This window comes from Pleurodeles waltl, chromosome 4_1 (assembly GCF_031143425.1).
Source record: "Pleurodeles waltl isolate 20211129_DDA chromosome 4_1, aPleWal1.hap1.20221129, whole genome shotgun sequence".
Lineage (NCBI taxonomy): Eukaryota > Metazoa > Chordata > Amphibia > Caudata > Salamandridae > Pleurodeles > Pleurodeles waltl.
Genome location: NC_090442.1, coordinates 869,556,115 through 869,581,610, shown reverse-complemented (window position 1 = coordinate 869,581,610; position 25,496 = coordinate 869,556,115). Strand labels below are relative to the sequence as shown.

General features: G+C 46.4%; 1 protein-coding gene across 1 annotated transcript in view; it reads right to left on the bottom strand.

The window, feature by feature from the left end:
- MGAT4C (MGAT4 family member C) overlaps positions 1-25,496 on the bottom strand; it is a 943,730-nt gene that overhangs the window by 878,802 nt on the left and 39,432 nt on the right. The window lies entirely within an intron of this gene.

The following is a 25,496-nucleotide window of genomic DNA, read 5'->3' as shown; positions in this document are numbered from 1 at the left end:
CTCGACCCCATCTTCACCTCCAGTGACAGAGTCAAATTCAGCCACGTCACTGAACTCACATGGTCGGACCACACCATTGTTCATCCCACTTTCTCCGGCGCACAGCATCCCATCACCGGCCCCAAAGCTCCTCCCACCACAGGTGGTGCAAGGCAATAGAGACACAATGGACTGAAGCCCTCAGCACAACCCAACCCGAAGCTTCATCAGACTTTGAACAGGCTGTCCAGTACTTCTCCACCTGGATCACCGATGTGCCGACAGAGTCGCCCCATTGAAGATAGTGAGAACCAACAAAAACTCAGGACAAGCCAGCTGGTACACGCCAGAGCTCAGAACCACCAAGTGCAGCTGCTACCAACTCGAGAAAAGATGGCATGCCCCAAAAAACTCTTCTGAGAGAGCCGTTCACAAAGCAGCCCTCAGTGACGACCACTGGCAAATCAAGGAAGCCAAAAGAGCACCCATCACTGCCCGTATCAAATCAGCAGACAACCACACAAAACAACCATTCAAAATAGTTAAGGAATACTCGATCCCGACAGTCATAGAGAACACAATCCACCCATTCCATGAACTCTGCAACATGGTCTTGGACTATTTCCACAGCAAAATTGCCACCATATACAACTTCAACCCCCAGGCCACAGTTCTCAACCTCAACAGCCTCGGTCAACCAACACACACCAGCCGGATGATCACTACATGGACACCACATACCACACAAACCACCACAGCCATCATTTGGTCCATCCACTTTGGAGCACCCACCGACCCATACTCCCACCATTTTTTCAACCTCCCAACCAATCAAATCAGCACAGAACTCAACAGCATCCTCAACATCTCCATCACCACAGCAGCCCTCCAGGACAGATGGAAACATGCAGAGGTCAGATTCCTCCTAAAGAAACCAACCTCCGATCCCAGAGAACTCAAACGTTATTGACCAATCTCTCTGCAACATTACTCTGCCAAAGTACTTGAGAAGGCCATCAACCAACACCTCACTGAATACCTGGAACAAAACACCCTGCTTGACATCTCCCAATGAGGATTCAGAGCCAACCACAGCATGGAGACTGTGTAGGAAAGTACCATCTTGCCTGGCATGTTACCCCCATTTTTCACTGTATATATGTTGTTTTAGTTGTATGTGTCACTGGGACCCTGGTAACCCAGGGCCCCAGTGCTCATAAGTGTGCCTGAATGTGTTACCTGTGTAGTGACTAACTGTCTCACTGAGGCTCTGCTAATCAGAACCTCAGTGGTTATGCTCTCTCATTTCTTTCCAAATTGTCACTAACAGGCTAGTGACCATTTTTACCAATTTACATTGGCTTACTGGAACACCCTTATAATTCCCTAGTATATGGTACTGAGGTACCCAGGGTATTGGGGTTCCAGGAGATCCCTATGGGCTGCAGCATTTCTTTTGCCACCCATAGGGAGCTCTGACAATTCTTACACAGGCCTGCCACTGCAGCCTGAGTGAAATAACGTCCAAGTTATTTCACAGCCATTTTACACTGCACTTAAGTAACTTATAAGTCACCTATATGTCTAACCTTTACCTGGTAAAGGTTAGGTGCAAAGTTACTTAGTGTGAGGGCAGCCTGGCACTAGCCAAGGTGCCCCCACATTGTTCAGGGCTAATTCCCCGGACTTTGTGAGTGCGGGGACACCATTACACGCGTGCACTACATATAGGTCACTACCTATATGTAGCTTCACAATGGTAACTCCGAATATGGCCATGTAACATGTCTATGATCATGGAATTGCCCCCTCTATGCCATCCTGGCATAGTTGGCACAATCCCATGATCCCAGTGGTCTGTAGCACAGACCCTGGTACTGCCAAACTGCCCTTCCTGGGGTTTCACTGCAGCTGCTGCTGCTGCCAACCCCTCAGACAGGCATCTGCCCTCCTGGGGTCCAGCCAGGCCTGGCCCAGGATGGCAGAACAAAGGACTTCCTCTGAGAGAGGGTGTTACACCCTCTCCCTTTGGAAAATGGTGTGAAGGCAGGGGAGGAGTAGCCTCCCCCAGCCTCTGGAAATGCTTTCTTGGGCACAGATGTGCCCAATTCTGCATAAGCCAGTCTACACCGGTTCAGGGACCCCTTAGCCCTGCTCTGGCGCGAAACTGGACAAAGGAAAGGGGAGTGACCACTCCCCTGACCTGCACCTCCCCTGGGAGGTGTCCAGAGCTCCTCCAGTGTGCTCCAGACCTCTGCCATCTTGGAAACAGAGGTGCTGCTGGCACACTGGACTGCTCTGAGTGGCCAGTGCCACCAGGTGACGTCAGAGACTCCTTCTGATAGGCTCCTTCAGGTGTTAGTAGCCTATCCTCTCTCCTAGGTAGCCAAACCCTCTTTTCTGGCTATTTAGGGTCTCTGTCTCTGGGGAAACTTTAGATAACGAATGCAAGAGCTCAGCCGAGTTCCTCTGCATCTCTCTCTTCACCTTCTACCAAGGAATCGACTGCTGACCGCGCTGGAAGCCTGCAAAACTGCAACATAGTAGCAAAGACGACTACTGCAACTCTGTAACGCTGATCCTGCCGCCTTCTCGACTGTTTTCCTGGTGGTGCATGCTGTGGGGGTAGTCTGCCTCCTCTCTGCACTAGAAGCTCCGAAGAAATCTCCCGTGGGTCGACGGAATCTTCCCCCTGCAACCGCAGGCACCAAAAAGCTGCATTACCGGTCCCTTGGGTCTCCTCTCAGCACGACGAGCGAGGTCCCTCGAATCCAGCAACTCTGTCCAAGTGGCCCCCACAGTCCAGTGACTCTTCAGTCCAAGTTTGGTGGAGGTAAGTCCTTGCCTCACCTCGCTAGACTGCATTGCTGGGAACCGCAACTTTTGAAGCTACTCCGGCCCCTGTGCACTTCCGGTGGAAATCCTTTGTGCACAGCCAAGCCTGGGTCCACGGCACTCTAACCTGCATTGCACGACTTTCTAAGTTGGTCTCCGGCAACGTGGGACTCCTTTGTGTAACTTTGGGTGAGCACTGTTTCACGCATCCTTGTAGTGCCTGTTTCTGGCACTTCTCTGGGTGCTACCTGCTGCTGAGAGGGCTCCTTGTCTTGCTCGACGTCCCTTCTACCTCCTGGTCCAATTTGCGACCTCCTGGTCCCTCCTGGGCCACAGCAGTGTCCAAAAACGTTAAACAACTAATTTGCAGCTAGCAAGGCTTGTTGGCGTTTTTTCGGCGGGAAAACACTTCTGCACAACTCTCCACGGCGAGAGAAATCTGTCCACCAAAGGGGAAGTCTCTAACCCTTTTCGTTACTGCAGAAACCTCAGCTTCTTCTGTCCAGTAGCAGCTTCTTTGCATCCACAGCTGGCATTTCCTGGGCATATGCCCATCTCCGACTTGCTTGTGACTTTTGGACTTGGTCCCCTTGTTCCACAGGTACCCTAGATTGGAAATCCACCGTTGTTGCATTGCTGGGTTGTGTCTTTCCTGCATTATTCCTCTATCACGACTTCTTTGTCTTTTGGGGAACTTTAGTGCACTTTGCACTCACTTTTCAGGGTCTTGGGGAGGGCTAATTTTCTAACTCTCACTATTTTCTAATAGTCCCAGTGACCCTCTACAAGGTCACATAGGTTTGGGGTCCATTCGTGGTTCGCATTCCACTTTTGGAGTATATGGTTTGTGTTGCCCCTATCCCTATGTTTCCCCATTGCATCCTATTGTAACTATACATTGTTTGCACTGTTTTCTAAGACTATACTGCATATTTTTGCTATTGTGTATATATATATCTTGTGTATATTTCCTATCCTCTCACTGAGGGTACACTCTAAGATACTTTGGCATATTGTCATAAAAATAAAGTACCTTTATTTTTAGTATAACTGTGTATTGTGTTTTCTTATGATATTGTGCATATGACACTAAGTGGTACTGTAGTAGCTTCACCCGTCTCCTAGTTCAGCCTAAGCTGCTCTGCTAAGCTACCATTATCTATCAGCCTAAGCTGCTAGACACCCTATACACTAATAAGGGATAACTGGGCCTGGTGCAAGGTGCAAGTACCCCTTGGTACTCACTACAAGCCAGTCCAGCCTCCTACATTGGTTGTGCAGTGGTGGGATAAGTGCTTTGAGACTACTTACCACTCTTGTCATTGTACTTTTCATAAGAGAAAAATATACAAAACAAGGTCAGTGTATATACACATAGCCAAAAAGTTTTGCATTTCCTCTTTTCACTCTTTTCTAAGTGCTGAAAAGTACTTCTAAACTTTCAAAAAGTTCTTAAAAGTTTAAAAAGTTTTTTTTCTGTCTTTCTAAAAAGTTCTGAAAACTTTTTTCTCTTTTTCTATCACTTTAACTCTCTCTAAAAATGTCTGGCACAGGCCAAAATGTTGATCTGTCCAAACTTGCATATGATCACCTTAGCTGGAAAGGAGCAAGGAGTCTCTGCATAGAGAGAGGTTTGAGTGTAGGGAAGAATCCTTCCTTGGAACTGTTACTTAACATGCTTAGAGAACATGATAAGGCTAAAAGTGCCCCATCTGTTGAAAAAGTAGCTAATGGTTCTCAATCTGATCCAGGGACTCCCCCAGGAAAAGATTCAGGAAAGAAAATTCCTAGCCTGCCCATTACTAGACAGTCTAGCATAGTTTGTAATGATGGAGAGCCACACCATACAAATAGTGTTGTCTCACATCATAGAAAAAGCATTTATTCTCACCATACTGGTAGTGATGTTTCTGTTAGCCAAGCTGTTAGGGTGGCTTCTATAAGGGACAGGTCTCCTTCTGTTCATTCCCATCACACCTCTGTATCTAGGAATGTCCCTCCCACCAACCCTGATGACAGAATGTTAGAGAGGGAACTCATAAGTTGAGGGTGGAACAAACCAGACTGAAGCTTGAAAAGCAACAGCTGGATTTGGATAGACAGTCTTTTGAACTAGAGAAGGAAAGACAGAAGTTGGGTTTAGAAACCCATGGTGGCAGCAGCAGTATTCCCCATAGTCATCCTGCAAAAGAGCATGATTCCAGGAATCTGCACAAGATAGTTCCCCCTTATAAGGAGGGGGATGACATTAACAAGTGGTTTGCTGCACTTGAGAGGGCCTGTGTTGTACAGGATGTCCCTCAGAGGCAGTGGGCTGCTATCCTATGGCTATCATTTAGTGGAAAAGGTAGGGATAGGCTCCTTACTGTGAAAGAAAATGATGCTAATAATTTCCAAGTTCTTAAGAATGCACTCCTGGATGGTTATGGCTTAACCACTGAACAATACAGGATAAAGTTCAGAGAGACCAAAAAGGAGTCTTCACAAGACTGGGTTGATTTCATTGACCATTCAGTGAAGGCCTTGGAGGGGTGGTTACATGGCAGTAAAGTTACTGATTATGACAGCCTGTATAACTTAATCCTGAGAGAGCATATTCTTAATAATTGTGTGTCTGATTTGTTGCACCAGTACTTGGTGGACTCTGATCTGACCTCTCCCCAAGAATTGGGAAAGAAGGCAGACAAATGGGTCAGAACAAGGGTGAACAGAAAAGTTCATACAGGGGGTGACAAAGATGGCAACAAAAAGAAGGATGGTAAGTCTTCTGACAAGGGTCGGGACAAATCTAAAAATGAGTCTTCATCAGGCCCACAAAAACACTCTGGTGGGGGTGGTGGGCTCAAATCCTCTTTTAATCAGAACAAGGAAAAGAAACCATGGTGCTATTTATGTAAAATAAAAGGCCATTGGACAACAGATCCCAGTTGTCCAAAGAAAAGCACCAATGCTCCTACCACTACAACCCCTACTGCTACCCCTAGTGTCCCTACTAATAGCAGTGGTGGTGGGAGCAAACCTACTAATAGCCAAGCCAAGGGAGTAGCTGGGCTCACTATTGGTAACTTAGTTGGGGTTGGCCTTGTTAGGGAGGCCACAGAGGCTGTGTTAGTCTCTGAGGGGGCTATTGATTTAGCCACCTTAGTTGCTTGTCCCCTTAATATGGATAAGTACAAGCAGCTACCCCTAATAAATGGTGTTGAGGTTCAGGCCTACAGGGACACTGGAGCCAGTGTGACTATGGTCATAGAGAAACTGGTCCACCCTGAACAACACCTACTTGGTCACCAGTACCAAGTAACCGATGCTCACAACAGCACACTTAGCCACCCCATGGCTGTTGTTAATCTTAACTGGGGGGGGGGGTTACTGGTCCAATGAAAGTTGTGGTAGCCACAGATTTACCTGTAGACTGTCTACTAGGAAATGATTTGGAGACATCAGCTTGGTCAGATGTGGAGTTGGAGGCCCATGCAGCAATGCTGGGCATCCCAGGGCATATTTTTGCTTTGACAAGGGCTCAGGCCAAAAAGCAAAAAGGACAGGGAAGCTTGGATCCTGGAACAATGGACCAAGTGCTCCCTAAAGCTAGGGCTTGTAGAAGCAAACCACTTCCTACTATCCCTCCCTCTACAGTGGATTCAACTTCTGAGGAAGAAGAATTCCCTCCCTGTGCAGAACCTACACCAGAGGAGCTTCAAGCAGACACTGCTGAGCTTTTGGGTGAAGGGGGGCCTGCCAGGGAGGAGCTGAGTGTGGCACAGCAAACCTGTCCCACATTAGAGGGTCTCAGACAGCAAGCTGTCAAACAGGCTAATGGGGATGTCAGTGACTCTCACAGAGTTTACTGGGAGGACAACCTCTTGTACACTGAGCATAGGGATCCTAAACCTGGAGCTGCCAGGAGATTAGTGATTCCTCAGGAGTACAGAAAGTTCCTCCTAACCCTGGCTCATGACATTCCCCTAGCTGGGCATCTAGGACAAATGAAAACTTGGGACAGGCTTGTTCCCCTGTTTCATTGGCCTAGAATGTCTGAGGACACAAAGGAATTTTGTAAGTCCTGTGAAACCTGTCAAGCCAGTGACAAGACAGGTGGCACCCCAAAGGCACCCCTTATCCCACTGCCTGTGGTTGGGGTTCCCTTTGAAAGGGTAGGGGTTGACATAGTTGGCCCCCTTGACCCTCCTACTGCTTCAGGCAATAGGTTTATCTTGGTGGTAGTGGACCATGCCACAAGATACCCTGAAGCAATTCCTTTAAGGACCACTACAGCACCTGCAGTGGCAAAGGCCCTCCTGGGAATATTTTCTAGGGTGGGCTTCCCAAAGGAAGTAGTATCAGACAGGGGAAGCAATTTCATGTCTGCATACTTAAAGGCCATGTGGAAGGAGTGTGGTGTAACTTACAAGTTCACAACACCCTATCATCCACAAACAAATGGACTGGTGGAGAGATTTAATAAAACTCTCAAAGGCATGATTATGGGTCTCCCTGAAAAACTCCGCAGGAGATGGGATATCCTTCTACCATGCCTCCTTTTTGCCTCCAGGGAGGTACCCCAGAAAGGAGTGGGCTTCAGCCCCTTTGAACTTCTTTTTGGACACCCTGTTAGGGGTCCACTCACACTTGTAAAGGAGGGTTGGGAACAACCTTTAAAAGCTCCTAAGCAGGATATTGTGGATTATGTACTTGGCCTCAGATCAAGGATGGCTGAGTACATGAAAAAGGCCAGCAAAAACCTTCAGGCCAGCCAAGAGCTCCAGAAGCAATGGCATGATCAGAAGGCTGTTTTGGTTCAGTACCAACCAGGGCAGAAAGTGTGGGTCTTGGAGCCTGTGGCCCCAAGAGCACTCCAAGATAAATGGAGTGGACCCCACACAATTGTTGAGAAAAAGGGTGAAGTCACCTATTTAGTGGACTTAGGCACTGCAAGGAGTCCCCTTAGGGTACTCCATGTAAACCGACTGAAACCCTACTATGACAGGGCTGATCTCACCCTGCTCATGGCAACTGATGAGGGACAGGAAGAAGACAGTGATCCTCTACCTGATCTCTTCTCTTCCACAGAACAAGATGCTCTTGTGGAAGGGGTAGTTTTGGCTGATTGTCTTACTGCTGAGCAGAAAGACCATTGCATAAATCTCCTAGATCAATTCTCTGAACTCTTCTCTACTGTGCCAGGTACCACTTCTTGGTGTGAGCACCCTATAGATACTGGAGACAGTTTACCTGTCAAAAGTAAGATCTATAGGCAGCCTGACCATGTCAGGGACTGCATAAAGCAAGAGGTGCAGAAAATGTTAGAACTAGGAGTGGTTGAGCACTCTGAAAGTCCATGGGCTTCTCCTGTGGTACTTGTACCAAAACCCCATTCCAAAGATGGAAAGAAGGAAATGCGGTTTTGTGTAGACTATAGAGGTCTCAACTTGGTAACCAAAACTGATGCTCACCCTATACCCAGGGCAGATGAGCTCATAGATACACTGGCATCTGCCAAGTATCTAAGCACTTTTTATTTGACTGCAGGGTATTGGCAGATCAAATTGTCAGAAGATGCTAAACCTAAAACTGCATTTTCAACCATTGGAGGCCATTACCAGTTTACTGTAATGCCTTTTGGTTTGAAAAATGCACCTGCCACTTTTCAAAGGTTGGTGAACACAGTCCTGCAAGGGCTGGAGGCTTTCAGTGCAGCATATTTGGACGATATAGCTGTCTTTAGCTCCAGCTGGGATGATCACCTGGCCCACCTATGGAACGTTTTGGAGGCCCTGCAAAAGGCAGGCCTCACTATCAAGGCTTCAAAGTGCCAGATAGGGCAGGGGAAGGTGGTTTATCTGGGACACCTTGTTGGTGGGGAACAGATTGCACCACTTCAGGGGAAAATCCAAACAATTATTGATTGGGTTCCCCCTACCACTCAGACTCAGGTGAGAGCCTTCCTAGGCCTCACTGGGTATTACAGGAGGTTCATTAAGAACTATGGCTCCATTGCAGCCCCTCTTAATGACCTCACATCCAAGAAAATGCCTAAAAAGGTATTATGGACAGCAAACTGTCAGAAAGCTTTTGAGGAGCTGAAGCAGGCCATGTGCTCTGCACCTGTCCTGAAAAGCCCTTGTTACTCTAAAAAATTCTATGTCCAAACTGATGCATCTGAATTAGGAGTAGGGGCAGTCCTATCACAACTTAATTCTGAGGGCCAGGATCAACCTGTTGCTTTTATTAGTAGGAGGTTGACCCCTAGAGAAAAGTGTTGGTCTGCCATTGAGAGGGAGGCCTTTGCTGTGGTCTGGGCACTGAAGAAGTTGAGGCCATACCTGTTTGGCACTCACTTCATTGTTCAGACAGACCACAAACCTCTACTTTGGCTAAAACAAATGAAAGGTGAAAATCCTAAATTGTTGAGGTGGTCCATATCCCTACAGGGAATGGACTATACAGTGGAACATAGACCTGGGAGTAGCCACTCCAATGCAGATGGACTCTCCAGATATTTCCACTTAGACAATGAAGACTCATCAGGTCATGGCTAGTCTTATTGTCCTTCGTTTGGGGGGGGGGTTGTGTAGGAAAGTACCATCTTGCCTGGCATGTTACCCCCATTTTTCACTGTATATATGTTGTTTTAGTTGTATGTGTCACTGGGACCCTGGTAACCCAGGGCCCCAGTGCTCATAAGTGTGCCTGAATGTGTTACCTGTGTAGTGACTAACTGTCTCACTGAGGCTCTGCTAATCAGAACCTCAGTGGTTATGCTCTCTCATTTCTTTCCAAATTGTCACTAACAGGCTAGTGACCATTTTTACCAATTTACATTGGCTTACTGGAACACCCTTATAATTCCCTAGTATATGGTACTGAGGTACCCAGGGTATTGGGGTTCCAGGAGATCCATATGGGCTGCAGCATTTCTTTTGCCACCCAAAGGGAGCTCTGACAATTCTTACACAGGCCTGCCACTGCAGCCTGAGTGAAATAACGTCCACGTTATTTCACAGCCATTTTACACTGCACTTAAGTAACTTATAAGTCACCTATATGTCTAACCTTTACCTGGTAAAGGTTAGGTGCAAAGTTACTTAGTGTGAGGGCACCCTGGCACTAGCCAAGGTGCCCCCACATTGTTCAGGGCCAATTCCCCGGACTTTGTGAGTGCGGGGACACCATTACACTCGTGCACTACATATAGGTCACTACCTATATGTAGCTTCACAATGGTAACTCCGAATATGGCCATGTAACATGTCTATGATCATGGAATTGCCCCCTCTATGCCATCCTGGCATAGTTGGCACAATCCCATGATCCCAGTGGTCTGTAGCACAGACCCTGGTACTGCCAAACTGCCCTTCCTGGGGTTTCACTGCAGCTGCTGCTGCTGCCAACCCCTCAGACAGGCATCTGCCCTCCTGGGGTCCAGCCAGGCCTGGCCCAGGATGGCAGAACAAAGGACTTCCTCTGAGAGAGGGTGTTACACCCTCTCCCTTTGGAAAATGGTGTGAAGGCAGGGGAGGAGTAGCCTCCCCCAGCCTCTGGAAATGCTTTCTTGGGCACAGATGTGCCCAATTCTGCATAAGCCAGTCTACACCGGTTCAGGGACCCCTTAGCCCTGCTCTGGCGCGAAACTGGACAAAGGAAAGGGGAGTGACCACTCCCCTGACCTGCACCTCCCCTGGGAGGTGTCCAGAGCTCCTCCAGTGTGCTCCAGACCTCTGCCATCTTGGAAACAGAGGTGCTGCTGGCACACTGGACTGCTCTGAGTGGCCAGTGCCACCAGGTGACGTCAGAGACTCCTTCTGATAGGCTCCTTCAGGTGTTAGTAGCCTATCCTCTCTCCTAGGTAGCCAAACCCTCTTTTCTGGCTATTTAGGGTCTCTGTCTCTGGGGAAACTTAAGATAACGAATGCAAGAGCTCAGCCGAGTTCCTCTGCATCTCTCTCTTCACCTTCTGCCAAGGAATCGACTGCTGACCGCGCTGGAAGCCTGCAAAACTGCAACATAGTAGCAAAGACGACTACTGCAACTCTGTAACGCTGATCCTGCCGCCTTCTCGACTGTTTTCCTGGTGGTGCATGCTGTGGGGGTAGTCTGCCTCCTCTCTGCACTAGAAGCTCCGAAGAAATCTCCCGTGGGTCGACGGAATCTTCCCCCTGCAACCGCAGGCACCAAAAAGCTGCATTACCGGTCCCTTGGGTCTCCTCTCAGCACGACGAGCGAGGTCACTCGAATCCAGCAACTCTGTCCAAGTGGCCCCCACAGTCCAGTGACTCTTCAGTCCAAGTTTGGTGGAGGTAAGTCCTTGCCTCACCTCGCTAGACTGCATTGCTGGGAACCGCGACTTTTGCAGCTACTCCGGCCCCTGTGCACTTCCGGTGGAAATCCTTTGTGCACAGCCAAGCCTGGGTCCACGGCACTCTAACCTGCATTGCACGACTTTCTAAGTTGGTCTCCGGCGACGTGGGTCTCCTTTGTGTAACTTTGGGTGAGCACTGTTTCACGCATCCTCGTAGTGCCTGTTTCTGGCACTTCTCTGGGTGCTACCTGCTGCTGAGAGGGCTCCTTGTCTTGCTCGACGTCCCTTCTACCTTCTGGTCCAATTTGCGACCTCCTGGTCCCTCCTGGGCCACAGCAGCGTCCAAAAACGCTAAACAACCGATTTGCAGCTAGCAAGGCTTGTTGGCGTTCTTTCGGCAGGAAAATACTTCTGTACAACTCTCCACGGCAAGAGGGATCCGTCCACCAAAGGGGAAGTCTCTAACCCTTTTCGTTCCTGCAGAAACCTCAGCTTCTTCTGTCCAGTAGAAGCTTCTTTGCATCCACAGCTGGCATTTCCTGGGCATATGCCCATCTCCGACTTGCTTGTGACTTTTGGACTTGGTCCCCTTGTTCCACAGGTACCCTAGATTGGAAATCCACCATTGTTGCATTGCTGGGTTGTGTCTTTCCTGCATTATTCCTCTATCACGACTTCTTTGTCTTTTGGGGAACTTTAGTGCACTTTGCACTCACTTTTCAGGGTCTTGGGGAGGGCTAATTTTCTAACTCTCACTATTTTCTGATAGTCCCAGCGACCCTCTACAAGGTCACATAGGTTTGGGGTCCATTCGTGGTTCGCATTCCACTTTTGGAGTATATGGTTTGTGTTGCCCCTATCCCTATGTTTCCCCATTGCATCCTATTGTAACTATACATTGTTTGCACTGATTTCTAAGACTATACTGCATATTTTTGCTATTGTGTATATATATCTTGTGTATATTTCCTATCCTCTCACTGAGGGTACACTCTAAGATACTTTGGCATATTGTCATAAAAATAAAGTACCTTTATTTTTAGTATAACTGTGTATTGTGTTTTCTTATGATATTGTGCATATGACACTAAGTGGTACTGTAGTAGCTTCACCTGTCTCCTAGTTCAGCCTAAGCTGCTCTGCTAAGCTACCATTATCTATCAGCCTAAGCTGCTAGACACCCTATACACTAATAAGGGATAACTGGGCCTGGTGCAAGGTGCAAGTACCCCTTGGTACTCACTACAAGCCAGTCCAGCCTCCTACAGACTGCACTGATTGCAGCCACAGACGGCACCAGAATGCTGCAGGAGACTTCAGCCTTGATCCTCCTCAACTTGTCAACAGCATTCAACACCGTTTGTCACCACACCCTCAACAGACTTAACAACATTGGCATACAAGAAAACACCCTCAATTAATTGCCTCCTTCATTACAGACTGTATGCAGAGCATCCAGCTGCCGCTCTTTACCTGTAACTCCAAAGACATTATATGCAGTGTACCCCAAGGATTATATCTCAGCACCACATTGTTCGCTGACATTGTCAGGTCCCATGGTCTCAACATCATATCCTATGCAGATGATACATAACTCATCCTCTTGCTAACCGAAGACCCCCTACCACCAGAATGAACTTCTCCAATGCCATGACCAAAGTAGCCAACTGGATGAGAGCCAATTTCTCAAACTCAACTCCGACAAGACAGAAGTACTGATCTTCAGGAGAAACACATCCATATGGAACCACAGCTGGTGACCAACCAAACTCAGGCCCACACCCACACCAACAGACCACTCATGCAATCTCAGCATCAACCTTGACAACAAGCTGTCCATGAAGTGGCAAATCAGCGCAGTTGCCTTCTCCTGCTTCCACACCCTCTGCAGAATCTTTAGCTGGATCCCAGTCAACACTAGAAAGACTGTGACCCAGGCCCTCATCACCAGCCAACTCGACTACGGAAACGCACTCTACTCCGGTAATTCTACCCAACTCCTCAAAAGACTCCAGGCCATACAGAACACAGCAGCGGCACTCACCATGGCCCTCCCGAACCAGACCCATATCACCCTCACCTCAGAAACCACTGGCTCCTCATCCAGCAGAGGTGCCAGTTCAAGCTCCTCACACATGCCTGCAAAGCCTTACACAATCAAAGAACAGCCTACATCAACCTCCGACTTAAATTCCATCAACCTGCCAGACACCTGCACTCCTTCTCACTAGCCCTCGCACGCACTCCGAATCTATCAATGCTGCAGCGGTGGCCGTTCCTTCTCCTATATAGACCTGGAACATCCTGCCCCTTCACCTTTGAACAGCACCCTCCATTGTGGACTTTAGAAAGAAACTCAAGACCTGGCTTGATGGAGACCTTGCACCCAGCGCCCAGATATCCCCAAGGGTGACAGTACAAATACTGATTGCTTGATTGATTGAGAGGCCCCGATTACAAGTTGCGTGGTGCAGGGATGCTAAGCTTACGGGGCCTAGAACCACTGATTCTAATTCGTAATTGCACCCTTGCACTGTGCAATTAAACCTTTTTTCTTCCTTAGATTCTCCCAATCAGGTGAAAATATCACTCCCATTTACCAGTTGCTCAGATTAAGTGTTTGATGGGAACCAGATGTTATTGTTTGCAGGGCTGGTGTGAGGTGAGGAGGGTGCCATGGCACAGGAGAAGCTGTGGGCAGGAAGGGGTCTTGGGAGGAGGTTGGGGAGGGGGTCAGGCTGTGCTTCTGCCTGCAGCCATGGCCTGATCAAACTTGATTTTAACGGCTCATTTTTCTGGGCTATAAAATCAAACCTATTGTTCCCACACCTGGAAAATCTGGATGTGGGAAGACCAGGGCACTTGAGTATGTGAATTGGTCTCTCCTCAAAAGATACTGCTCTGCCTGACTCACACCCTGGCCCTTAATGAAGAATCAAGCCAAGACGCAATGTACATTGAGATGTCCATTTGAGGGCAATGACTAACCGCACTGCACATCTGGACACATGCGAGAGCGAGTGAATGCAGGAGTGAGAACATCGGTGTGAGTGAGCAAGTGGACATATTAATGGGTTCAGTAAACAGTGGCATTCATATACATTTGATCGTTCACCTCTTGTCTTTTAGGATAATGTGTGAGTGAGCTAGTGCATATGGTGTTTCGTGAGTGATTAAAACATCTTGACATGTTCCAACCAACAGTGAACAGTTAAAATCTCCCAGTAGTTCACCTCACTTATTTTAGAATAGGTGAGTTAGTGCAGAGGTTGGCTAGTGTTTCAGTGAATGAATGTGTGAATGAATGCATGCATATGAGTGAGCTGAAGACTTACTAGGAAGCCCATTCAACAGTTTACATTCAGGCATCATGTGTAGCTCACCTCATATGTATTAGAAAAAGGGGTGACTGAGTGTACGAGGTCTGAGCTAGTAAGTGAATGACTGCTTGACTATATGCATGTGTAGATGACTGACACTTATAGTGTGAGTCAAACAGCCCGAAGTCACCAATGGATGCCACATCAGAATCCATAAGAAATTCTCCTATGTGCTAACTTTCCAGGTGGCCACCACTAGTGATTACATTCTCCACTCATGGACACCCATTTACCCACATAAATGTATTTGTAGTGTATTTCCAGAATCCCCAAATAATACAATATGACATTTCTGCTTGAAAATGATGTTGTACATGATCGAGGCAGCTGAGGGGCCATGACCATGAGAAAGAATTACAAATAATGTGAGATGACGCTTTTGCAATATGAGCAAATATCAATATGGAAAATGTGAATAACAAAATACCATGATCCCAGATTGCAACGATTGTAAAAGCCCACCTTTTAGAAAACCTGATATCAGTCTTGCTGGAATTCGCAATCAACGACCTGTGTAAATGAGATGTTATGAGATGTTAATGAGATGTTAAAACATTTCCATAGATTCCTAATATTAACAGCCGGAGATGTAAATATGATGGAAACAGCTAATATAACCATATCTGGCCTTTGTGCTATATTTGTTGTCTCAAATTGTAATTAGAACCCTATCTACTTGGGAGCTGTTATAAGGTAGACAAAGCTTTGCATCATCAATACAAAAATATTCAACTTATAAGGGAATAATTTAACAAAGGATGACGATATTAATTAGACTATAGTAATAGCATGTGTTAAGAGAAATTACCACTGAAAAGTATTCCTTTGTGCTTTTCTTTTAGTCAGTTAGGGCCTAATTTAGATAGTGGTGTAGGGATTACTTCATCACAAAAGTGACGGATATCCCGTTCGCTGTATTACATTCTCCATAGGGTACTATGGGGTTGTAATACGGATGACGGGATATCTGTCACATTTGTGATGGTGTATTCCCCTCTGCTAATATCTAAATCAGGCCCTTAGACTCATTGCCTACCCACCCGTGCACATACACAAACAACATGCCATGCCTATGTATATATGAGAAACGGCCCTGACGATAATGGAGTATGTATTTATTCCTCTAACTCAACACATACCTTGATAATGGGGTAGGGTATACAGAAGACCAAAGCTAATATAATTCTGCTGTTAGTATTTTGCTAAACTCGTCCCCAAAGTACCTAAGCACACCATGGGCGCCTGTCTCTATAGCGCTGTGGTCCTCACATAGATGGAGTTTGGTTTTGTCAGGGTTTACCAACACTGTGAGTGCCTACCTGGCCCCCACAGTGCAGTTAAATAAAAGGATAATAAACACGCACAGTACAATTCCCAAAATATTTGTGATTCATTGGTATATTTCTGTAAAATGCTCCCTTACAATAAATAATTTATATAATGCTAATATCAAATGACAGCAGCCATCACCCAATCTCAAAAATCATTATCTTTAGTGATGTGCAGAAGTTCTTGGAGATGATTATCTTCTCAATTCAAACATTAAACTGTGAAACCCTCATTATTGTACAGTTCGACATAACCAACTTGGTACATCCTTCTAAGCAATGAAGGGGATTTACATCCATCAATCTTAATGCACATTTTCGAAATAGTTCTAAAAAGTCGTGCTCAGGGCATCAAAAACATGAAAGATTCTGTCCAAGAAACAAAGATCCCCCTTCTTCAAACCTGCAAGGGGATAGCTTTTCCTGTGAACAGGTCATGCAAAAAATGTCTAATTCAATGCAGGGGGGAGCATACTATCAATATGTCTTCGCACTAGACAGCGGCCCGAACATATGGGAAGATGTGGTTCCTGGCTATTACCTCTCGCAGTAAAAGGCACGAGTAATTATCATTTATATACATACTCGAGTAAACTAGCGAAAAAATAAGACTACAGCCCAAATGATGTGAACCGGAAAATCTGATAAAGCGTAGTCTTCATTGTTTTCCTCCATTTAGTTACATTTTCATACCATAAATAATTTGTTGCAATAATGCAAGGGACACTTGATTTTTTGACATTTCTGAGGCTTCTAAATAACTGGTGATACTGTTATCCGACTTAATGGTACTCAGTTTACAGACCTCAGAAGGGTGGAGAGACGAATTGGCTTTGCCCTCATTCAAAACCAAAGTTCTGCAGGTCACAGGAGATACTACAAAAAGGGGTTAAACCATGGTTACAATAAGGGCTAATGTTGGAGTGTGGTTAGTTCATGGAAGCCAGTTCTGTTCTGAAACCTGCCTCAGAGCCTGTAGCCTACCAGGGAATTTTCAGAGCTACAGAATATCCACTACAGCACTGTCCTCTTTTTTGTGAGTTGTCTTCAATTCCTAATCAGGAAGTGGTATTACAGGACATCAGAAACAGGTGACAGGTCCATCGTGATGGCAAAGGTGTGAAAGAAACAACTCTCTTTGTGGCATATTTACGAGAAAGTTATGCCTCGGTCCCCATGTGCCACTTTTCTTCTGTCGCCCCTGCCCCACCTAACGACACCATGATTGCAGCATATAGGGAATATGGCGCACCATGGCAGTTGTTAGGACAATAATGTAAAACTTTTTTGACGCTATTGTGGCACTTTGCTGCACTAGCGTCAAAACATTTTGAAGCTAGTGCAGCAAAGCACAGGAAGGCTCATTGAATGAAATGGGTGTGCCATTTTAACGCGTGCTCTAAGCAGCCGTTAAAAATTACGAAACAAATGGCACAGTGAAATGTTGTTAATTTCACTGCACAATTTTTTCAGACCTCCCTGCATCAGAATGCACCCCGTGCATACATTATGACTTGCGCAGGCATAAGGTGGACCAAGGGTTTACAAAGTGGAACAATGCAAGCATTGCGCCACTTTGTAAATACGACGTGGGAGAAAGGCTTCCTTAACGGTGCCTAAGCATAAAAAAATCATGCTAGGGTGGCACAAGGTGGCGCTTGGGGCTTGTAAATATGCCCCTTTGTCATTAATAAAAAAGTTAGCTTTCTCCTTTGAGACGCAAACAGGTGAGAACACTGCATTTCTCCTTCGCTCGGAGCTCCATAAATTGAAACAATTCACCATTATGGCACCACCACTAGATGATGATAAACTACAAAAAAATAACAACAAACAGTATATTTTAGTATATGGATAGCACTCCAGCGGTAAAGTGTTAATTTACCTAGAGCAGGGGGCATTGTTGCACCAGTCCCAGGTTCATAGTAGTTCAGTAAATGAAGAACAACATTTAGGGGGTCATTCTGACCCTGGCGGTAATTACCGCCATGGCGGAGGTCGGCGGTAGCACCGCCAACAGGCTGGCGGTGCACCGCTGGGCATTCTGACCGCGGCGGTTCTCCGCGGCCAGAAACGGAAAGTCGGCGGTGTACCGCCGACTTCCCGCTGCCCTTGAGAATCCTCCATGGCGGCGGAGCGCGCTCCGCCGCCATGGGGATTCTGACACCCCCTACCGCCATCCGGTTCCTGGCGGTTCTCCCGCCAGGAACAGGATGGCGGTAGGGGGTGCCGCGGGGCCCCTGGGGGCCCCTGCAGTGCCCATGCCAATGGCATGGGCACTGCAGGGGCCCCCGTAAGAGGGCCCCACGAAGAATTTCAGTGTCTGCTTTGCAGGCACTGAAATTCGCGACGGGTGCAACTGCACCCGTCGCACCTTCCCACTCCGCCGGCTCCATTCTGAGCCGGCGTCCTCGTGGGAAGGGTGTTTCCCGCTGGGCTGGCGGGCGGACTTTTGGCGGTCGCCCGCCGGCCCAGTGGGAAAGCCAGAATGACCGCCGCGGTCTTTCGGCGGGAACCGCTTGGCGGGCGGCGACCGCCGTCCGCCGCAGTCAGAATCACTCCCTTAGTGTGTTGTTTTTTCTCAGTGTGTAGATGCAGGAAATGTGCAGTAACTTGCCATCACTCAAATTGAGTGAGAGAGAGATAAAAAAGAGAGTGTATGAGTGTGTATCTGTTTGTGTTTAGTGAATGTTTATGCCACACAATGTAGGAAGCCCTGGTGTCGGTTGCCAGACTACAGTGGGAGTTTGAGCTGAAGACTAATCTTATGCATAGTTAGGTGCCTTTCCCTTTGCAATTTTCTAGGTATACATAAGAAAGCTTTTATATGCCCAAGTATTACCTGTTTCATGCAGGTGAAGGAGTGATCATGTCATGTTCCAGTGGGGTCAAGTTTTATTTAGTATGTGAAGGGGAAGAAGATGAACACCCTACAAAAAGTGCGACTAGCTGTCAGCCTCACTTGTTGTGTGTATGCTAAGTATATTTCTGAACAATGTCGTGGGAGCTGATGCTAGAGGAGATCAAGGAGGATTGTCCAGTGAAGGTAACCAGTCTGCATTGGTCAAGAGAGGCCTGTGAGTTTATGTTTGTCAGGTCTCAGAGGTGGAGAATAAACTGGTGAGGTGTACTGTTCTGCTGGGTCAAGAAGGATTATCCTGTCTGCTGTTTGCTCCACTATGCTAAGTACAGCAAGCCGGAGGTGTGGGCATGATGAGGCTGCTGAAGGGTGCCTCTGTTCAGGAGTATCAGGTCAAGGGAGCTGCTGTTCTCAGAGGTGAGGAGATACACTGTTGCTGTTGCTGCAAATGAGGAGTCCAAGCTGGATGGTCTGAGTTGCTTTTAGAAATTTGACACTGTCTACTAAACCTTGCACTGACCTGGTGGCTGCGTTCTGTCTGCTGTGAGTGGATCTAGTCTTGGTTCTTGCCAGGTAATATGCATGTGGTGCTTTTGTCAACATTACCTTTATGTCATAGTGAGTACTCCATGCACATTTTAGCAGTATGTAAAAGTCTGTTTTAGGTGTGAGAGCACTCTGTCAAATGAAGTCTGCTCCATGCTTCTCCAATAAGTAGCTCAAGAGCTACTGGTGGCTCTCCAACTACCTCTAAGTAGCCCTCCCATGTGCAGACCAGCTTATTAAATAAGAATATTTTGCTTGGTTGAATAATATATGTATACCTAATCTGAAAGTGTGTGTTGGAGTTGGAAATGTGTGTATTTTCAGAACTGATAAGCAGATGTTTTGAGAAGAATGTTTACATTTCCAAAATAAATGTATATTTGATATTTGACTGATAAATTATGTGGCATTGGGGAGATGTATCACTTACTACTTTGGTGCCAGGGGCACTGCAGCTATGGGTGTTATGTATTACCCATTAAAGGCATTCCCAAATTATTAAGCTTTTTTTATATCACTGCTGCCATCCTTGCTTGGCTCACTGAGGTGATTACTGCTGACAATCTTGCATGAGGTGGCCTCCAATGTTATTCATTTTGATGTGATCACTTGCAACACTGATATTAATGGCTTGACATGACTTTCTTTCTACACTGTAGCTATCATTACAGAAAAGGTTGGAGGTCGCTACTCTATGCAATAGTTGTGGGTGCATGAGAAGTGGTGCCAATGATGCAGTCTGGAGTTGTGTGCAGAGGCTTTCACGTCCTGGAAAGCTTCACACTCATGGGGTCCACTGCATTGCATCAGAAAAGAAAAAGTTGATGCAAGTCTTTCATGTTGCTTTCTTCTAATCCCAAGTGCTATACACAAATGAGGAATTAAAGTTGTGCTGGACAATTGGGAAGATATGCATATGTTTCTTCCCTCTCTTGTTGTCTGTGATTGGTCCACTCTGTGGGTTTCTAGATCTACTAGAATTAGTAGGCAAATCTGGATAAAAGAATGGCAATCACTCACTACCATGCTAGAGTGGCTGTCAGGTGCCAAAACAATAAAACCAGACTTTGTGACATTTGGGGTTGGCACTTTGAAATACACTGTGGATGTTGGTAGATTAGGGGAAGAGTGCCACTTTGCACTTCACTGCACTGTTGAAGCATGTTCCCTCTGTGGTAAAGAAATATAGACTTAAATGGAATAGATGGTGAATAGCACCAAAGGCCACCACTGGGCTCAGAATAGGTGCTAGTGACTAAGGGCCGGGTTTAGATTTCGTCAGATGGGTTACTCCGGCACAAAGCAATGTTGGCATGAGCGCCTGTTGTTTTACAGTGCTGTGGTGCTTGTGAGCATATGTGCTCTTTTAAGGGTGTCAGGCAAGGAATGTAGACTACAACACATAGAGCACCTGGCACATATGAACGTTGTGGTACCAGTGTGCCTGAGTCTATATGTCCCTGTACCCAGAGTTGGATGGTAAGGAATTGTTCGGCATCTGAAGAGGTGCACATGTGGTCTTTTGTTTTCTTCTGTCCCCAGAGTTGAGGGTAAATAGTTCACAAGTATCTGTTGGATATGGATGATGTCGAAGTTTCTGTTCCCTGACTTTTAGAGGTATAATGGTGTCTAGTTCCAGTTGCGGGATGAATGGTGTATTTTGTGTTCTGAATTGAGAGGTAAGTGGTGTTCTGGTGCCCTTGGGAATGTGGAGTTCCCTTGGCCTGAGTGTACTAGGTACAGTGACATCACTTGCCTTTTGGGAATGGATGATGCAATGTGTTTTTTCCTTTGGTCTGAGTGGTGGAGCCAGGAGCTTCCCATTGCTTGTAGGGTACAGATGTTTAACGTTTTCGTGCCGTAAGTGCAAGGAGTAAGGAGTTGTTAGTGCCTGACGAGTACGGATGTGGAATTCATGTTCTATGCCCCCAGTGGGTACGGTGTTGTCTGTTGCCTTTAGGGAATGGATGTTTAGCTAGGTCTCTTCTGTGACATCAGTGATGGGCAAGGAGTTCTCTGGTGTCTAGTGCCTGTGAGTTTTTATTAGTGAAATTAGTGGCTTCTTGGTTGCTAAATGGAAGGTGAAGTTATGCCTGTGATATATGTATGTTAGACACCTGAGGTTCCCTATTATGGGGAGTTGGTGTACTAATTGGTTGCTAGCTTTGAGTATTGTGCTTAGTAGGGAGTTGTGTTATGTCCTGTCTTTTCTTTGATGTGGGAGATTGTGTTGGTGTGAGGAGGAGCGGGTTGTGTTTGGGGCACCTTTTCCAGCATATTTTGGTGATAGCTTCCTATCTTTTCCTAAGGAAGGGGATGTGCAGTGAGTAAAAGGAACACATATAGTTAGGGAGAGAGCGAGAGTGAGAGAGAGAAAATATAAGAAAGAAAGAGTGAGAGAGGAGAGATGGGACAGAGGGTAGTGCCTGAAACTAAAATGGAAAAGCTCATTTACTTATGATCCCAATGTACAAGTTTGCTAATAAGAAGTCTGGTACTCTCTCATTAAAGCTACTGCACCTCTGCTGAGCAGTGCAGATATTCTACCATTGAAATTAAAGATGTGCAGATACTCAGTACATGAAAATATCTGTCGGTTTAAAGCAATGAGAGAGAAGTGAATATAGAAGGCCATGTTGTGGGTCTTGTCTTAGCTGAAAACATGTCCTGCTGCTCAAGTGCATCCTATTCCCATGGAAATGTAAAGACGGGTATTCTAAATCCCTACTTTTTAAGTGTTAGAAATGGGGCCTTTGGTTGGCTGTCAGGTTGCCCCCTGTCCAAGTAAGGTCTCTCAGTCTAGTCAGGGCAAAGGAGAAACACACCCAGTTAACCCCCGCTCACCCCTTTGGTAGATTGGCATGAGCAGAAAGGCTTAACTCATTGGCAATGTGTAAAGTATTTGTACCAACACACAGAGTAATACAGTGAAAACACTAGAAAATGACTCAACACCTGGTTAGAAAAATAGCCAATATTTATCTGAGCAAAACAAGACCAAAACCACAAAAATTCAACATACACAAAGTTATGACTTTTTAAAAGATTAAACTTCAATATTGCGTGTAGAATCACAAATGCTTCGAATTGGTGATATCACAGCGTCCTGACAGAGTCATTCCCAACAAGCCGACGCTAATGGCACCGGTCATGGAGTCACATGGACCCCCAGGTGGAGTACCTTGTGAAAATGAAGAAATAAGCCAGTGCACGGTGTCGGTAATCGAGGCATCGCTGGATACGGAGTGGCGTCGGTTCCGCTGCTGCGGGGCAAGGGAGCGGAGGCATCGCAAAGAGGTGTTGGGTCCTTGCCATGGAGCGGTGGAAGTGAGGCAGCGCTGGTGCGAAGCATTGGATCTGCGCACTTCCCGGGGAGTCAATATCCAGCGGACATAACTTAGTGCGGCGATCTCCACGGAGTCGCGGACTTCAGTGAGCCAGCACTGGTGTCGGGCGTGCGGGGTCATTACATTACAGTGAGGACCACGGCTTCTGTTGCAGGTGGCACCATGGGATCCAGCAGTGGCGACAGTCTGGAGTCGTCCGAAGTCAGTGTCCTTGGTTCTTCTTGGTTTTCCACCAGCTTCTCCTTTCAGGGGCCCAGGGAGTGGATTAGCACCAACTGGCAGGGCGGGAGTTTCAGCAGAGAGTCCAGGTGCTGGCAGAGGAAGTCTTTGATGGCCCTTAGACTTCAGAACAGGGGGCAAGCTCAATCCAAGAGCTTGGAGATACCTCTGAAGCAGGAATATAACACAAAGTCCAGTCTTTGTCCCCTTCTCAGGCAGAAGCAGCAACTGCAGGATAGCCCAACAAAGCACAGGCAGGGGCAACCCTTCAGCTCTTCTCCTGGCAGAGGTTTCTCTTGAATCCTTGAAGTGATCTGGGTCCAATACTTACACCCTTTAATGCCTTTGAGGTTGTCCAACTTCAAAGAAAAGTCTCTGTTGTTTACAGGATCCTGCCTTGCTCAGGTCTGGCTCCAGACGCACATCAGGATGTTGGAGACTGCATTGTGTGAGGGCAGGCACAGCTCTTTCAGGTGTAAGTGACCACTCCTTCCTCCACCCTAGCCCAGATGGCCCATCAGGATATTTAGGCTACATCCCAGCTCCCTTTGTTTCACTGTCTAGTGGAGATGCACAAACAGCCCAACTGTCAGTCTGACCCAGACAGGGAATCCACAAACAGGCAGAGTCACAGAATGGTTTAAACAAGAAAATGCCCACTTTACAACAGTGGCATTTTCAAACTAGCAATCTAAAAACTACCTTCACTAAAAGATGTACTTTTAAATTGTGAGTTCAGAGACCCCCAAACTCCAAATTTCTATCTGCTCTCAAAGGGAAACTGCACATTAAGGATATTTAAAGGATGCCCCCATGTTCACCTATGAGAGAGAGAGGCCTTGCAACAGTTAAAAAACAATTTGGCAGTATTTCACTGTCAAGACATGTAAAACACATCAGTACATGTCCCACCTTTAATATGCATTGCACCCCACCCAGGGGCTACCTAGGTCCTACCTTAGGGGTGCCTTACATGTTTAAAAAGGGAAGGTTTGTGCCTGGCAAGTGGGTACAATTGCCAAGTCAAATTGGCAGTTTAAAAACTGCACACTCACACACTGTAGTGGCAGGTCTGAGCCATGTTTACAGGGCTACTGATGTGGGTGGTACAATCAGTGCTGCAGGCCCACTAGTAGCATCTGAATTACCAGACCTTTGCACCTCTAGGACTTACTAGTCAATCAAACATGCCACTTATGGATAAGCCAATTACACACACAATTCCACATAGGGTTCACTTGCATTTAATCACTAGTCATCACTTGCACTTAATCACTGGTCTGGGTAAGGTGCCCAGAGAAACACAAATAGCAAATACAAAGTCCTGCACACAGCAACAATCTGGGAAGTAGAGGTAAAAATGGAGGGGAAATCACACTAAGGGTGCCAAGTCTAACAGAAAGGTATAACAAGAGAGGTAGGTGAGCCACTGAAAGCTCAAGCTAGGCCTGAGCCACATGTCTGACTCAGTCTCAATTCGAGGTTCTGGTTCACTTTCAAGTCCAAAATGAGGCAAGCCTTCATTTCTTGCCTGCACACCCTGAAACCTCATATGCCAAAAATTAAAGACAAAGTGTTAAACTTTCATGTAAAACAGGAGTGAGAACAAGAGGCCCATCTACAGGCTGAACTGTGATGTCAAAAAAGAAACACTGGGGCCAATCCTGGCTTCCCCACTCAGTCAAACTGTGTGACCCTAAGCAAATATTTTCTTTCACCAAGTCTCCTTTTTTTGCTACCACATCAGACAGCTGTATAAAAACATCTTCTGTATGATTTATTAGACTATTATGTTGCTCTGAGTATAATGAGACTCTACCTCACATACGACAACTAACTTGCATCTTAGTTTACTAATAGCATTATTGTAAGTCAATGGAGGGGTGAATGGTTCTCAGTTCATATTTAAAAACTATCATTTTTAATAGATGCCTCTCAGTGCAGTAAGATACTCTGGTGTACTGAGGTGAAACACTTCTGTGTGTAAAAAAAAAAAAACGCTTTTTAAATACAGAGCCTTTTATCGTATTTGTATATGATGTTTGTTGCATGATTTAGATGTCAAGCTTTTTAATGACTCGGCTCGCGCAGAGGCACGTAGAGCCAAACCAGATGCGTGGTTGGGCTCTCACTGTTAATTTGTTGGCTCGCTTACCTCTAATAACAATATGATAAACAGGAAATGCATACAGCAATTCAGTGATGAAAAATACAGCAATTAACGGCACAATTTATCAGGCATGTTCAATGAGCTACTTTATTAAGAAAAGGCAATCCAACGCCGCTTGTGAAGGGTTTACTGGATGTAACTAGTCAGAAGTCAAAAACTTTGACAATCGCTGCTTGCTTCATCCCAGGCTTTGACAGAAATTAAAACCTCTGTTACTACAACATTTTAGACAGACATCATTGCGTTGAGTCGAAAGATTATGCTTCTGGTGTCTGGTCGCCTTTCTGAACTCACGTTGCTGTACCATTGTACTGCAAGGAGCCCCGACACCGGAATTATGTTCTTCTAACCTGAATTGAACCATAGAGAACATGGAACAGTAGCATAATGTAACGTGATGAGGTCCCCTGCAAAATGTAGTGAGGTGCCCCTGACACTCCTTACATGCTTCACAGAAATGCAGAAACGTTAGTTCGAATGGATCCCCCACCGCACAGCGCGAGGCCCCCGAAGGTGCCACAGCAGCTGCAAGA